At 50.5% G+C, this 15,635-nt stretch overlaps 1 protein-coding gene across 15 annotated transcripts in view; it reads left to right on the forward strand.

The window, feature by feature from the left end:
- The window catches only part of PPARD (peroxisome proliferator activated receptor delta), an 83,408-nt gene that overhangs the window by 47,356 nt on the left and 20,417 nt on the right, over window positions 1-15,635 (forward strand). The gene's annotated exons all lie outside the window — the stretch shown is intronic.

The following is a 15,635-nucleotide window of genomic DNA, read 5'->3' on the forward strand; positions in this document are numbered from 1 at the left end:
GCCAGTGCCAGCACCGGGTATATGCAGCCTGTACTTCCCGGTCTGGGCAGGCAGAGGCTGGAACCGCACCAGCAGCTCTCCTCTGTAACGCAGCACGGAAGTATTTATTTCAAGGGTGGCTCAGAGAAGTGAAGCAGTTTGCCCAAAGCAAACTGGTTCCTCCCCTGCATGTGGCAGGCTGTCCTGCAAGCTGGGAGGCGGGCTGTTGGACGCTCCCCAGCCACCCTTGAAATAAATGCTTCCATGCTGTGTTGCAGAGGTGAGCTGCTGGCACCGTTCCAGCCTCCGCCTGCCTAGACTGGGAAGTACAGGCTGCACATACCTGGCACTGGCCCACTTTAGGGTTGATGCCTGGGATCCCCAGACTGGCCCAGGAATGCCAAGGCCAGTCCAGATGGATGAAGGAAGGTATTGCCTCAGCCTGCCTGGGTTCCTCGGGGGAGAGAGGGAGACAGGAAGCATTAATGGGGGTAAGGTGTGCCAAGCCTTGCCAAGCAGGTCATTGTGGGTGGGGAGACACCGCCTACGTGCTCGGGACGCCCCAGGATTTGGGTGGAGGTTCTTGAGGAGGCAGCAAGAAAGGAGGGCTGTGACAGCGACTCTGGAGCACTCTAGAATGGCTCTTAGTGACCTTCTGCTCTGGTGACCCACCAGCAGCCCACCAACCTGTCATCTTCCAGTTAGCAGCCATCCCCAGGGCCAGTAGCACCTGAGCACTTGGTAAGTAGAAAGACCCAGTGTCTGCTCCTCATGTTACCCTGGTATCCTTCCCCAGAGCAGTTGTTTTGGGAAAAACTGGCTCCGGCTGAAGCAGGAAATGGTGCTCCTTGTCAAGGTCATGTTGTCCTGTTGCTATAGAACTGAGAGACCCTGAGGATCAGCCCTCTGAGGTTCCTGTTACCTCTGTTCACACTATTCATCCTCATAGGCCTCCAGGAAGGGGGCCAAATTCAGGGCCAGGGCCAGGGCCAGGGCCAGTGGCTTGGTGAGGCATAGGCTGTGCTGTATGGGCCCTGTGGGGAGCTCTGGGGAGTTCTTATTCCCCTGGCTCATGGCCACCTTTGACCCTGCATCATGGAGAGACCCCCAGGGCTCTGGCAGCCAAGTGGGCAGGAGCGGAGGGAGGGGGCACCTTGGGAGGGAGAGCCCCAGAAGGAAACAGGGTTTATAGACAGACTCCCGGTCATCACTGCTTGTAATGCTTGCTCAGTGAACAGTGGCAGTGCTTTACCTGACTCTTTCAAGAGAGTCCCTTCTCTCTCCTGCTGGGTGGGCTGAGATCCAGGCTGGTTAGAAGCCTAACATGACCTGGCGTGTGAGACCTTGCGCTCTCTGAATGTATTCCCCAAGTGTCATCAATAAGTCACTCCGGTTCTGGCATTTCCCTATCTTATCCCGCATACCCCTCCTCCTGGCTCTGAGTCCTGAGGAGTGAGATTGCAGTTTTTGACCCATGTTCTTACTGAGAAGCGGGCTGTCATGCAGGTATAATATAAAATCCAGAAGCTGCTGTCAGAATTATGTGAGAATTGGGAGGTGACAGCATGGGCCAATTTTCTGAATCTCTAGGGTGCTTTGATGCTTAAGAAGTCTTTCTGGGCTCCCTGAGATTTGAAACCTCTTGTTTTATCTGTCCTTTCACTCTGGTTCTTCCTTTCCTCTCTTGGGGACTTCATGCTTCTCAAATATTTGTTAAGTGGGTGCTTATATGGGACCTTAGAAAGCAACCAGCTAGGCATGCACTTGGAAAGGGACAGGAGGACTGAGAACAAGACTAAACATTTCTGTGAGATTGAGCAGCAGGAGAGCTTTGCTTCTTTACTGGTGTCAGTATGTGCCTGCAGCTCCTGGGCTGCCTTTACTCGAGTGAGATCCATTTACAAGACTCCTGACTCTTCTACTCCACTTTATTACAAAAGATGTTGATGCTCATTTTAAAAACAATTTAAACTACAAACATGAATAAAGGTATTTATCTCCCCACCAGTCCCCCTCATTCTCCCTTCCCTCCTGTTCTTAGACTGGTTTCCCCTCCCAGTAGTTTAGGTTGTGGGGCAAGTGTATGTAGCTCTGCATCAGAGTCTTAAACAAAATGAGTGTGTCGCGGATGCGCAGCTCGGCCACTTCCTGTTTTCTTCGGCTGTATGTCATGGCCATCCTGCCATGGCACCATGTCTGTGCCACCTGCTGCTCTTGGGCATCTGCAGAGAATTCCATGACATGGATCTTGAGGTAGTCTTCTTCAGCTTTTTCTGCTTCATCTTATTTTCTACAATCATTTATATCTGCTTGTAAAACCTTTTTTTAAAAAACTTGCTTACTAGACACAGCACATGTTCATTTTAGAAAATGTAGAAAAATCAGATAAGCAGCCGGGCATGATGACTCATGCCTGTAATCTCAGCACTTTGGGAGGCCAAGGCAGGCAGATCACCTGAGGTCAGGAGTTCGAGACCAGCCTGGCCAACATGGTGAAACCCCATCTCTACTAAAAATACAAAAATTAGCTGGGTGTGGTGGTGCGTACCTGTAGTCTCAGTTACCGAGGAGGCTGAGGTGGTAGAATCACTTGAACCCAGGAGGTGGAGGTTCCAGTGAGCCGAGATCACGCCACTGTACTCCAACCTGCGTGACAGAGTGAGACCCTGTCTCCCCGCCCCCGCCACCAAAAAAAAAAAATCAGATAAGCAATAAAAAAAGTAGAAATGACCCCTAAGAGGTAACATTTTGGTGTGTATAATACAGATGTCTTTTACATTTGCTCCCTCATCTCAGCATTGCTACTGCCATTAAAGAAGGTACATGGTCATTAGTCCCATCTCACAGATAGAAAGCCTGAGCCACAGAGAGGGTAGCAGGTTGCCCAGAGGTACACAGCATAGTAAAGACAGAGCTGGGGGTGTACCTGTCATATAACTCAGCACTAATGCTCTCTCCACTGTAGCCCACTCGCTGTGTTCGCACCTTGGGACAGAGAAGGGGGTGCCAGGCATTAGATTTCAGATGCATTGAACTGCCTTATCCAAAGGTTAATAGACAGATGACTGCTTGAGGAAAGCCCCTGATTGACTTAGGAGAAGAGGTAGAAGACACGCTCTTCAGGTTTACAGACGATATGAGACAAGGGATTGTTTGCGCATTAGAGAACAGAATCGGGCTTAGAAAACCCTCAAAGAGCTTAATGACAGGTCAGGAGCAACAGGATAAACTTTGGAAGGGGTGGATGTAAAGGGGCCCCCTTCTATTTCCGTAAGCACAGGAAGGCCTGACTTGATGTTCAGGCAGTGACGACTGGTCTGCCTGGGAGTCATAGTGGACTGTAAGCAGGGGGACATGTCATTTCAACACTTTAACTTCATCTTACTTCCTGGGAGTGTTAGGAGCCACACATCAAGAGGACGTGATGAACTAAGGAAGAGGGTTTGGGAACCTGTCAAATGACAAATGCTGCAGTGACAGAGGTTTCACCTAGAGAAGATGGGTTTGGGGAGGAAAAGGTGCAGGCCAAGACTTGGTGACCAGGGCCAGGCAGGACAGGACCAGGAATGGCAGTTAGTTGAAGGGAGAGTCTAATTGGTCAGGATACAGAACACCTTTTTAGCATTAGAGTTCAGGAATAGTAGCGAGAGGCAGTACAGTAGAGTGGTTAAGAGCTCCTGCTCTGATGGCTTACTGGCTCCTGGCTCCCAGAGTCTTGGAAGTTACCTCACTCTTCCATGTTCCAATTTTCTCATCTGTAAATGGGGATAATGGGTACCTGCCTTATAGTCCACTTGTAAAACCTAAGGGAGTTACTCCATGAAAGCAGCTTAGAATAATGCCTGGCACACAGAGGTGCTGTGCACTGTTTGATTCACACGGAAGCTGGGTAGGCTCCATGGAAGAAGAGTTGTAGAAGGTCTTCTGCATGCATTTGGTATGACCTGCTTACCCAGCCTTTTCCATTCCCTGCCTCCCTGTCTCCTTCTTTCTTTCTCCATCTTCCTTTCCTGGGTCTAGGATCCTACATTTCCCCTACCTAGAACACACTACCCCTCAATCTTTATTTTCTTCTTTGAAACTCTTAAGTATTGTATTTCTTCTTCTTCTTCTTCTTTTTTTTTTTAGACAGAGTCTCTCTCTGTCACCCAGGCTGGAGTGCAGTGGCACGATCTTGGCTCACTGCAAGCTCCACCTCCCAGGTTCACGCCATTCTCCTGCCTCAGCCTCCCGAGTAGCTGGGACTATAGGCGCCTGCCACCACGCCTGGCCAATTTTTTGTATTTTTAGTAGAGACAGGGTTTCACCGTGTTAGCCAGGATGGTCTCGATCTCCTGACCTCATGATCCACCCACCTCGGCCTCCCAAAGTGCTGGGATTACAGGCATGAGCCACTGCGCCTAGCCCTATTTCTTCTTCTTTAAATTGTTTTTATTAAAAAAAAAAAAAAAAAAGGGCCAGGTGTGGTGGCTTATGCCTATAATCCCAGCACTTTGGGAGGCCGAGGCGGGCAGATCATGAGGTCAGGAGACAGAGACCATCCTGGTTAACGTGGTGAAATCCCATCTTTACTAAAAATACAAAAAATTAGCTGGGCGTGGTAGCATGCGCCTGTAGTCCCAGCTACTCAGGAGACTGAGGCAGGAGAATTGCTTGAACCCAGGAGGCAGAGGTTGCAGTGAGCCGAGATTGCACCACTGCACTCCAACCTGGGCAACAGAGTGAGACTCTGTCTCAATAAAGAAAAAAATGAGACAGGGTCTTTCTGTGTTTCCCAGGGTGGTCTGGAACACCTGGGCTCAAGCAATCCTCCCATCTCAACCTCCCTGCCCAGCTGCTGTGCCCAGCAGTATTTTCTATAATTAGCATAGTGTACTTTTCAGATTATCTTGAAGACCCAGCTCTCCTTGACCTTGAACCTTCCCTGAGGCTTCCAGAGGCAATTTCCTCCTCAGGACTCAGCTGCCCTTCACTCTTCCCTCGTGCACAGCCTGTCCTGTGAGTAGGTGCAGGTACTGACTGGTCTTATCTTTCGCCCTGAAAATATAAACGTTTTAAAGGCACCTGAGGATTTGTCAGCACCTCCCCACCCCCACCCTGGGTCTGACCTAGGACTCTGAGTCAGGGAGGCCTCCCTCCACTGAGTAATAGTAGCCTTGGGATCTGCTCAGCAAGAGGATTGTATAGTTTAAGGGAGGAAGAAGCACCAGTGCTGCCTCCCCATGGGAAAAATGAAGCCCCCCCCTCCCGCAACCACCACCACCACAGAACCACCAACCCCAACATCACTTGGCAGATTAGCAAAAGAACTAGCCAGACACTGCTAGGCCCCTCAGGCTTCTAGATTCGCTCTCCACCACATTTCTACCAATTTATGCTCATCTTGATGAGCTCCTCCTTTGAAGGGTCTGGAATGGTCTGGAGTGGTCTGGAAAGCAGGGTCAGATACCCCTGGAAAACTGAAGCCCGTGGAGCAATGATCTCTACAGGACTGCTTCAAGGTGCATGGTGAACAGACATCTTTTTCCAATTATGCCAGTTGCTCCTCTGATACTTGAGGATTATGTGAATCTAACAACAGACAAAAATCTCTGCCTCATGGGGCTTATATTCTTTGGGAAGAGACAAGCACTAAACAAATAAGGAAATATATATACACTCTTCCAGATAGCCATAAGATGGATGGAGAAAGTTGAAGCAGGGAAGGGAGATGGAAGTACCTGAGGGTGGACTACGCAGATTTGAAATAGGGAAGCCAGGGAAGACCTCACTGAGATGGCCACATTTGAGAAAGGACCTGAAGAAGGTGAGGCAGTGAGCTGTGGAGATGGGTAACTGGGGAGGGGGAAGAACTTTAGCTAGAGAGAAAAGCCGCTGCAAAGGCCCACTGAAGGCAGGATATGCCTGCTGTGTCGGGACCAGCAGGAGGCCGTGTGCCTGGTACTTAATATACCAGAAGGAGTGGAGCAGGCAGGGGTACCAGTTCCAGAAGGACTTGCTGGCAGGTATTAAGATGGGCTTTTTCTCTGAGGTAGGAAGCTCCAGGAAGGATTTGATCACAGGAGGGACAGAATCTGAATTGTATTTTAGAAGGATCACTTTGACTGCTGTACAGAGAGTGGGTGGTGAGGTGGGAGGCAGAAGCCAGAAAGCCAGTTAGGAGGCTGTTAAGTAATCCAGGCAAGAGGTGGTGTTGGCTGGGACCAGGGTCATAGCAGTAGAGGTGGTGAAAAGTAATTAGATTCTGTATATTTATTAAAGGCAAAGCCAGCAAGATTCCTTGACTCTAACTTGAAGGTTGGAGTTTTTATTTACTGAGATGAGAGAGACCATGGGGGGAAGGTAAAGGGCTCGGTTTTGGATGTGTTAGGCTTGTGCTGCCATTGGACATCCGTGTGGAGGTGTCAGAGAAGCTGGCCTGTAGAAATAAATTGGGGAATCATCGGCATACTGAAGGCATTGGAAGGCACAAGCTGGCATAAGATCAGAAAGAGACAGAGCGTAGATGGAGAATGAAAGAGACCTTTAGAGATTAGGAAGAAAATTGCTGACTGAGACCAAAAAAGTAGATTGATACGGAGCAGCCAGTGATATCAGAGGAAAACCTGGGAGGAAGCCAAATGAAGAGAAGGCGTAGAGGAGGAGGGATCGAGCAGTCATATCACTATCACATGCTATCGTGGGTCAAGTAAAATAAAGATCGTAAGTGTTACCGAAAGTTTCAAAGTACAGTGACATTGGCCGGGCGCGGTGGCTTATGTCTGTAATCCCAGCACTTTGGGAGGCCAAGGTGGGTGGATCACTTGAGGTTATGAGTTCAAGATCAGCCTGGCCCACATGGTGAAACCCTGACTCTACCAAAAAATATAAAAATTAGCCGGGCGTGGCGACGCATGTCTGTAGTCCCAGCTATGGGAGTCTGAGGTGGGAGAATTGCTTGAATCCAGGAGGCAGAAGTTGCAGTGAGCTGAGATCAAGCCATTGCACTCCAGCCTGGGCAACAGTGAGACCCTGTCCCCCAAAAAAAAAGGCCGGGCGTGGTGGCTCATGCCTGTAATCCCAGCACTTTGGGAGGCCGAGGTAGGTGGATAACTTGAGGTGGGTTCAAGACTAGCCTGGCCAACGTGGTGAAACTCCATCTCTACTAAAATTACAATAATTAGCTGGGTGTGGTGGCAGGCGCCTGTAATCCCAGCTACTCCGGAGGCTGAGACAGGAGAATCACTTGAACCCAGGAGGCAGAGTTTGCACTGAGCTGAGATCGTGCCACTATACTCCAGCCTGGACGACAAAGTGAGACTCTGTCTCAAAAAAAAAAAAAAAAAAAAACAAAGGCTGGGTGCAGTGGCTCATGCCTGTAATTCCAACACTTTAAGATGCCAAGGCGGAAGGATCACTTGTGATCCGGGAGGAGTTCAGTTCAAGACCAGCCTGGCCAACATGGTGAAAACCCATCTCTACTAAAAATACAAAAATTAGTTGGGTGTGGTGGCATGAATCTGTAGTCCCAGCTACTCTGGAGGCTGAAGTAGGAGGATCACTTGAGCCTAGGAGGTGGTTCAATGAACTGAGGTCACACCTGCACCCCAGCCTAGTGACAGAGCAAGACTCTGTCTCAAAAAAAAAAAAAAAAAAAAAATCACCTACCACTCTCTTCATACAGGGAAACTTTCTTCTATTCTTTTTCTAGTCATTTTCTTGAGAATCATGATCTTTATGTAAATTCGTATTGTATTTTTCACTTAAGTTATTAAATATTCTATGAAAACATGAGTTTAATGACTAGGTAATACTCAATTGTCTGGGTGTGCCCTAATATATTTAACCATCCCTCTATTATTGGGCATTGGGCCATTTCTGATTTTTTGTTATTATAAATAACATTGCGGTGAACCAGCTCAGTGTTTTCCTATAAGGGGAAGTATAGGGTCAAAGAACATGAACGCTTTTAGGTGAGACTTGAACTTGAAATCCCTGGGTTCTCCTGGACAGACTGACCAATCACAGCTTAACTGTGGGATTTTTCCGTGTCTCCTCTCTCCCTGGGAAGGTTGAGAAGTCTCTCTGCCCTGCAGATCCCTATTCCTGCCTCCCCGCTGCAATTGCACGTCCCATTTCTCCTGGGCCAGTCAGAGTTTCATTGCCTCTCATGGGGCCTGCTGGCCACCCACTCAGTGGCTGCCCTTCTCCTTACCACCAGCCTTCGTCCCCTCACCTAGAGCATTCACAGGCGAGCAAGAGCCAGTCAGAGCTTCCCTCAGAGTAGGGGGTGTAGTGATAAATGAAGTAGCCCTGCCTTCACTCATCTCACTGGGTTGATTAAGTGATGTGTGATGTACCTGAAAGCACTTCTTGTCTCATGCTCTTCCAACTGAGCTAGCCAGGTGCCCTTAAAGGGCTGTCCTAGTCTTAATTGTTTGAAAAGAAATAGGTAGCTGGGCATGGTGGCTCACGCCTGTAATCTCAGCACTTTGGGAGGCTGAGGCGGGCGGATAACCTGAGCCCAGGAGTTCGAGACCAGCCTGGGCAACATGGCAAAACCCCGTCTCTACAAAAAATACAAAAATTTGCCAGGCGTGGTGGTGCACACCTGTGGTCCCAGCTACTCAGGAGGCTGAAGTGGGAGAATCACCTGATCCTAGGAAATCGAGGCTGCAGTGAGCTGTGATTGTGCCACTGCACTCTAGCCTGGGTGACAGGGAGATCTTGTCTAAAAAAAGAAAAGAAAAGAAAAGAAAAAGGTGTAAGTGGTGGTGTCCACATTGTAACCACAGAGCCCCTAAAGCAGGGCTGTTGACCTATGGTTGGCATCCTGGTCACAAGAGCTCTGTGTCAGATGTGTGAGGGGCTTGGGTGTAGTTGTCAAGCCTGGGAATGTGGCTGTTAGTATCGATTGGCCTCATGCCAAGCAGTGCCAAGTGCCACGTCTGCTCCCCAGATACCTGTGTTTGTATGTGTGTGTCATAGTCGGGAATCACTAAGACCAGGACCTCTGGGAGGCTGGATCCTGGGAGGGCAGAGCAGGAACAGGCCTTGGAGATGATCTAATTCTGACATTTTACTCAGTGAGGACACAGGTGGGGCAGCCAGAGAGGTACTCAGCTCTGAGTCAGGGCCCCATCCCTCAACTCCTCAGCCTGAGTCTTCCCGGGAATACAACAGGCAGCTGCTTCCCAGACCTTGCAGGGCTCCAGGTGGCCTTCCCCTCCCGCCGACTCCCTTGCTGGGTTTGCTGTAACTATTGCTCCTCCGAGCCTGGCTGAAATCATCTTCAGTCTGTTATCATCTTCAGTCTGTTCTCCACAGCAGCCTGAAAAGTCTTTGTAAAAATGCAGCTCTGTTCCTCCCCATCCTCTTCATAACCCCCTTGGCTCTCTGCTCCTCCCAGAATAAATACCCACATCCTCAGCTTACCCTTCAAGACGCTGAGTGACCTCTAGCCATAGCCCTTCTCTCTACCCACAGACAGCCCAGGTCCTCATTCCTTGGGCCTTTTCACATCACTGTTCCCATCACCCTGGAATCCCACTCAGCCTGCCTGGGCCAGAGGCTACGTAAGGTCCTCAGGAAAGCGTCTCCTGGCCACCCGCACCTGACTCGTGCTCTGAGTGCCGCACCTTGCTTGGCATTTGTCCTTCATAGCCCTGGTCATTGCTGGCTAATGTAGCCTGGCACATGGTAGTAGGTACTTGACAAATATTTGTTGAACAAGTGAATGAAACCAGCTGGCAGGGACCAGAAGGGCAGAGGGGCAGGGACAGAGTCCACAACCATAGCCCCTGTGGTCTTAGCTGAGAAGGGCTCTGGCTCGGTCCCTGGTGAGTCTCTCTGCTGGCCGGCAGAACCACCCTACCCTGGAAGCCCTCTCCATGTAGTATGAGGGGTCTCAGGCCCATTCAGGCTTCAGTAGGAGAGATCTGGGTCTCTTCTGGGACCTGAGCAGGTCTTCCCTTTACCTCGTTGGCATCTCTCAGTGTTTTATTTGGTTTTTAAAATGTCTCCCCCTTCCCCCGACCAACCCCGGATTATAGAGGTATCCCATGCTCACTGTGAAGAAATTGGATAACATAGGAAAATATAATTAAGAAAATCGAAATCACCTACAGCTCCACCCCTCAGAGAAAAGTACCCTTAACATTTGTGGCCATGTCTTTTCAGTTTTGTTTTTATGCATGTGTATGTGCTTTGACATTGCTGAGCTTCTCTTTGTGAAAACCACAGATTTTTCGCAGTCTTCAGTGGCTGCGGTCAGAGGTGGTCAGCACGTTAGTGCTCCCAGTGGAGAGGTGATGCAGGGATCTGGGTGCCCCTTTCTCCCTACTGCAGGTGGGTGGGTGGGCACACCCAAGGCCCCCTTCTGTGGCAGCTTTCCTATCCCTGGTGAAGAGTACCCTCCTGTCTCTGGTCTCTTCTCCAGGACATTCTCCAGCCCTGGAGGCTGTTCCTAGGGGGCTGCCTCTTGGGGCAATGGGAAGAATTGTGGAATGCGTGGGTGGCCTCCTGGCTGTCTTTTCTCTGGTTCCAGCACTCTCTGAACAAAACCAGCCCCAGGCCACTCCTGGGGATTGGCCTCAGGTGACTCTCTGGGCTGACTCTGGCCAGCTAGAAGGCCACCCGGGCTTCTCCTGTGTCCTTAAGAGGGTGGGGTGACCTGGATTGGCAAATAGTAAGCAGAGAACACGGCAGAGTTGCTGGCCTAGAAAACCAGGTCACTAGGTCATCACTTGGATTAATGATTGATAAGAAAGGTTGGGAGAGAATCAGCCAGACCCATTCTCCCATGACATCCCTCACTTCTGATCCCAAAAGCACCTGCCACGGAGACGGGGCAACCTCTGTCTTGTATCCAGAGGCTGCCCCTTATTCCGTTGCAGTATGGGAGGAAGGAGATGACAGCAACTGGGTCACCTGCATGTGGGGCGAGAAGGGGAGGAAGGTTTAGGCCCTTCTCCCTGAAAAAAGAAGCATGTGCCCAGAGTAGGGGGCTCCCTGCCGGTTCTCTCCCCACAATTGATGGTGAGGCAGGGAACGGGGAAGTTCTGTCTGTGGAGGTCCCTTGGGTTTCAGCAGGCTAGCACATTTCTAGGACTGGAATATCACCGTACAATCCCTTAACACAAGCCATGGGTGATAATAATAGCAGCCACTGTGGTCCTTATTTGTAGGACCCTTACTATCTACCTGGCACTGTTAAGCAGTTACTGCGTCGTTATTTATTCCACACAGCAGCCTCTCAGGTTAGGTGGTAGTATTCCAGTTTTAATGTCTTCCCCAAGTCATAGGATGGGAGGAATGAGCCAGGGTGTGAACCCAGGCCTGACTGAAGCCGGTGGAATTCACTTCTTTGGAGTATTGCATCTCGATGGCAGTAATATATGAAAACTGATACAGTGGCAAGTGCTACAACTCAGAATAGTGTGGCTAAGGCTCATGTTTTTAGTATATTTATTCATCCAGCAAACGTATGTTGAGGACCCACTAAATGCCAGGCACCGTGCCAGGTGCTGGGACCTACCTCAGTAAGATACAGGGCATTCTCTGGGAAACTGATAACATGGTGAGGCCAGAGCAGTTAGCAGACATTGCAGTTTGGTGTAGTGATTGCAGATCTGGAGGGCCTGGGTCAGGGTTGTGGTGAGAAGGAACAGAATGGAGCTAGTCCAGGAGAGCTTCCCGGAAGAGGAGGTGCAGACAGGTCGCGAAGGAGAGAAGGTTTTAGCTAGTGGAGGGGATGGCATTCAAGGCAGGTGCCAGTTCAAGCCTCCATGCTCAGGGAGTGATGTGGGATCATGAGGCACATAGGCAGGCAGAGCAGGAGGATAGGCCTGGAGAGGGAGGCAGGGACCAGAGCCTGTGGCTGTCTTCAGCACACAGGAGTCATTTTCTGGCAGTAATGTCCAGAAGGGCTTTGATCAAGGTGTTCTTGACAGAAACAGCTGGGGACTGGCAGCCAGACAGAGGATTCGGAGGTGATGGCTCCAGACTGAGACTAAGGAGCCCCAGCTGGGCAAGGACATGCCAGCTCCTGGTCCAGTCTTACCCAGCACCATATATGAGGCACACAGTAGAGTGGCTAAGACTTGAGCCAACCTGCCTTGACTCAAATCCTGCTTCTCTAGTTACTGTGTGACCTTGAGCCAATTACTTTGACTCTCTGTGCCATAATTTCCACGTCAGTTAAATGGAGATGACAATAGTACCTGCCTCTTAGGGTTGTTGTGAGGATTACATTTGCCAACATACACAGAGCATGGTGTGTAATAAGTCCTTGGAGAAGGGAAGCTAGTACTATTGTGATGGAGGTGGTGATCCAGCTTAGGCTCTGGTACAGTAAGAAGGTCCATCAGGCTGTACCATGTGGCAGATGGAGCCCATGGAGGCCCCTGGCACACTGACTGTCCCCACTCATCCCCTGGGTAGGGCAGAAGTGTTCCCACACCGTACAGCCTGCCAGTGGGCATCAGGGAAACGCCTGAGTCACCACGAGGAGTATGAGGCACTTGGGGGTTGCCCAGCTGACCAGGAGCACAGAGGGCTGCCCTGAAAGTGAGACCCTCCCTACTCCTAGCAGAGACGGGGAAGGGAGACAACTGGACTTGGTGGGAAGGACTGGGCCCCAGGTGGCTTAGTTGCTCTGGCCCCAGACCAGGTCTCTCTAGAGCTCTGGGTCATTTGGGTTAAGCTTCTGACTACCACTGCCCATGAAATTCACCTGCCAATGGGCAATGGATGGAGTCATGCCCCTCCCTGCACCTAAGCTCTCTGAAGGGCTGAGTTTCTTCTTGGGGCCAGACAGTGGGTATTGGAATGGGAGCATGGGGGCTGCATGTGCACTGCAGGCGTGTGTGTGTGTGTGTGTGTGTACACACATACATATATGTCAGAATTGGAATAGTCCAGGGGTTTGTTTTGCAAGAAATCCTTTTATTTTTATTTTTTGAGATGGAGTCTTGCTCTGTTGCCAGGCTGGAGTGCAGTGGTGTGATTTTGGCTCACTGCAACCTCTGTCTCCCTAGTTCAAGCGATTCTCTTGCCTCAGCCTCCCAAGTAGCTGGGATTACAAGTGTGTGCCACCACACCCGGATAACCAGGGGTTTCGCCATGTTGGCCAGGCTAGTCTTGAACTCCTGACCTCAGGTGATCTGCCTGCCTCAGCCTCCCAAAGTGCTGGGATTATAGGCATGAGCCCCCTTGCCCTTCCCCCATGCCCCATGCAAGAAATTATTTTGCTAGGGACTACTTTTTGGTGAGGGGCTCCATTGCTGCATTCGTGCCCCCTCATTCTGGCTCAGGGCCCTTGTGTTGTCTGGGGGTCTGAAGCTCCAGCCTCTTAAGTGGGGCAAAGCTGTGACATGATCAGAGGGCTTCTGGCTCTGGCATAGTGCTGGGGCGTGGAGAGGGGAGATAGCCAACACTGGGAGCCAGACCAAAAAAAAAAAAAGCCAGGGTTTTTTGCCAGCATACAAATTAAACTTAGTGCCTGGCTGTATTGTGGTTGTTGTTGTTGTTTTGAGACAGAGTCTCCTCTGTCACCCAGGCTGGAGTGCAGTGGTGCGATCTCGGCCCACTGCAACCTCTGTCTCCCAGGTTCAAGCGATTCTCGTGCCTCAGCCACCCAAGTAGCTGGGATTACAGGCGTGCGCCACCATGCCTGGCTAATTTTTGTATTTTTAGTAGAGATGGGGTTTCACCATGTTGGCCAGGCTGGTCTTGAACACCTGACCTCAAGTGATCCACCCACCTTGGCCTCCCAAAGTGCTGGGATTACAGGCATGAACCACCGCACCTGGACTTTTTTTTTTTTTTTTTGAGACAGGGTCTCAATCTGTCCTCAGGCTGGAGTGCAGCAGTGCGATCTTGGCTCACTGAAACCTCTCCCCTCCGGGTTCAAGTGATTCTCGTGCCTCAGCCTCCGAGTAGCTGGGATTACAAATGTGCACCACCGCACCTATCTGATTTTTGTATTTTTAGTAGAGACGGGGTTTTGCCATGTTGCCCAGGCTGGTCTCGAACTCCTAGCCTCATGTGATCTGCCTGCCTCAGCCTCTCAAAGTGCTGGGATTACAGGCATGAGCCATGCCCGGCCCAGCCTGTGCTATCTTTAGTGCCAGGGCTTAAGAAAGGAAGAGGAGAATAGGGTTCATTGCAGGAATTGTGGTGGGTGGGGTGGCAGCTACCTGAGAAAATCTAGACAGTGGGCCTAGGTCCAGTGGGTCAGGGGAGAGAGCCTAGGGGTCAAGGTTGCTCCTGGCTGGGCAAGCTGAGAACAGGGAGCAACCTTGGCTCAGGGTAGATGACAGACCTCAGCTGTAGATGGAGCAATGAGGCCATATGAAAATGGCAGGCTTCTGGCAAAATGCAGGGATGGGCTGCAGCACAGCAGTTCAATCTAAATAGGAGCAGCCCAAGGGACATGGGTAGGTTTTAGAACAGCCAGGCTACAGCTCCCCTTCCTCTTCACTGGTGTCCTTGAGAGGCCACAGTCAGAAGAGACAATTCCAGCCTAGGGAGAGATGTCAGCGTGGGAACTAGAGACGCTGGTCCCAAATTCAAAACTCTAGCCAGAGTCCAGAACTGCATCTGAGTCTAAGAGGCAACCACTTACACCTCCCGAAACTGAGAACAGTTTTACCGGTTCTGGTGAGAAAAACCCACTACCAGCTCATATGTGGGAGTGGGAGCTGAGGCTCTGCTGAGTAACACGGCCCAGTGCACACAGCTGTCAGGGCCTGGCCCGGCTCGAGTCCCGCTGTGTCCGAAGCTCTGCCATTTTCTGCTTCGTCCTCTAGCATGTTCTGAGATGCCCTGTTGGGATCCTCAGGCCTGTCACTTTTGTCATCTGCAAGGGGGGCCTATAAGGCCTTAATGGGGGCTGGCGAGGCTTGAGTGGGAGCGTGACGCATAGTGGGAGCTCAGTCAGCTCCCTCCCCTCCCTCCAGGATTTGGTCCTGACAGGGAGCTCCATCAGGTCTTCCCCAGGGTCACCAGAGGCTCAGATGCTGTGTTGTCAAGTATATATACCAGGCAGTATTGTAGCTTTTCCTCCTCTGTTACTGCCTGCTAAGCGGGGACCCCACATCTTCATGTCCTCCTCTTCCTGGCTCTCATCACCACAGCCTGGTGTGCATTGCCCCGTGTCCACTGACACCCATGCCACATGGGTCCAAAAACAGAGTGTGTTCTCATTGCCTCATCCCACTCACCCTGGGCTCTGCCGCCACTGCACTGTGGCTCTCGGGGGGTCCCACCATCTGACCCTTGTCACCCGTGCTGCTCCTTCTCTTGGGACTCATCCCTTCTGAGGCCTCTCGTGGCCCCTTCTCACCCTCCCCTACCTCCTCCATCTCCAGGCTTTCAATCTGGTGGAGCATAAAGAATCAGTGTTTCTGGTACTTGTTATTTGGATAGTGGCACCTAATGCTAAATGACGAGTTAATGGGTGCAGCACACCAGCATCGCACATGTATACACAGGTAACTAACCTGCACATTGTGCACATGTACCCTAAAGCTTAAAGTATAATAATAATAAAATAAATAAATAAAATAAAATAAAATAAACTTTGAAAAAAAAGATTTCAGCTAAAATTAGTTTCCTCTCCACGCAGAGTCTGAATATATTATAAAAATAAAAGAATAATTGTCTTTCACACAAAA

The sequence above is a fragment of the Pan paniscus genome, chromosome 5 (genome assembly GCF_029289425.2).
Source record: "Pan paniscus chromosome 5, NHGRI_mPanPan1-v2.0_pri, whole genome shotgun sequence".
NCBI lineage: Eukaryota > Metazoa > Chordata > Mammalia > Primates > Hominidae > Pan > Pan paniscus.